Source organism: Brassica oleracea, chromosome C3 (genome assembly GCF_000695525.1).
Source record: "Brassica oleracea var. oleracea cultivar TO1000 chromosome C3, BOL, whole genome shotgun sequence".
In the NCBI taxonomy this organism is placed as follows: domain Eukaryota; kingdom Viridiplantae; phylum Streptophyta; class Magnoliopsida; order Brassicales; family Brassicaceae; genus Brassica; species Brassica oleracea.
Window position 1 is genome coordinate 58,978,491 of NC_027750.1, and position 1,018 is coordinate 58,979,508.

Genomic DNA, 1,018 nt, shown 5'->3' on the forward strand with positions numbered 1-1,018 from the left:
GGTGATCGAAAATATGTTAAGGAATTCTTTATTTCCTTCTTCCCATGTTTCAAGGTGGAAACCGTTCAATCTTATATCCTTGAAACTCAATAGGCTCCTTTTAGAGCTGGGGGAATATAAAGCATTTTTAATCTCTAGACGAGTGCCGCTAGGCATCAATATATAAGCCTGGCCGTGACCCTCAATCAGGCCGGCCACACCCGCAATAGTGTGTATGTTTGCACTTTGCATTATGAGATTGACGAAGTATCTTTTGTCTCTAAGAATTGTGTGACTTGAGCCACTATCCACCACGAGTATACTCATCTCATTCATTCTATGTAAGAAGATTTTATAATCTCAGAGACTTTATAAAACTTTAATTAAAATTTTCATATTATAAATTCAAACAATAAAAGTAAAAACACCAAAGCAATCATAGAACAATCAAATAAAAGTCGAATTAGTCTTTAAGACAATCTGATGTCTCATGATCCATTAGATCATCCTTTTCATGGTCGAAATCATCATCAGCATCATACCCATTATCGTGAACCATATGAACTTTTGGGTTCTTGTTCTTAAGACTCTCTTGATAGAGTTCACATAGATGTTTAGGGGTTCTGCAGTTCTTGGCCCAATGGTTACTCATCCCACACCTGTGACAAACGGATTTGGTCGAGTAAGACGGCTTGGATATACCGCCTCGACCGCGGCCAAAATTGGCTCTTCCATGGCAATAACTGGAACCACGACCACGGTTTTTTTGGTTTCCATATCCACGGCCATATGAGTAATTGTCACGGCCACCACGTCCCTTGTACCCACCACGGCCTCTGCCGTGTGTTCTTCTCTCATTATAGACGTGGTTGCTTTCTTTGGGATCTTTCTTTTCATGTTCAGCTTTGTGAGCTTCTGGTAATGGTGCTGAACCTAGAGGTCTCATCTCACTGTTCTTCATCAGGAGTTCATTATTAGCCTCGGCCAGAAGTAGGCACGAGATCAGATCAGTATATGTGGCGAATCCTCTCTCTCTATA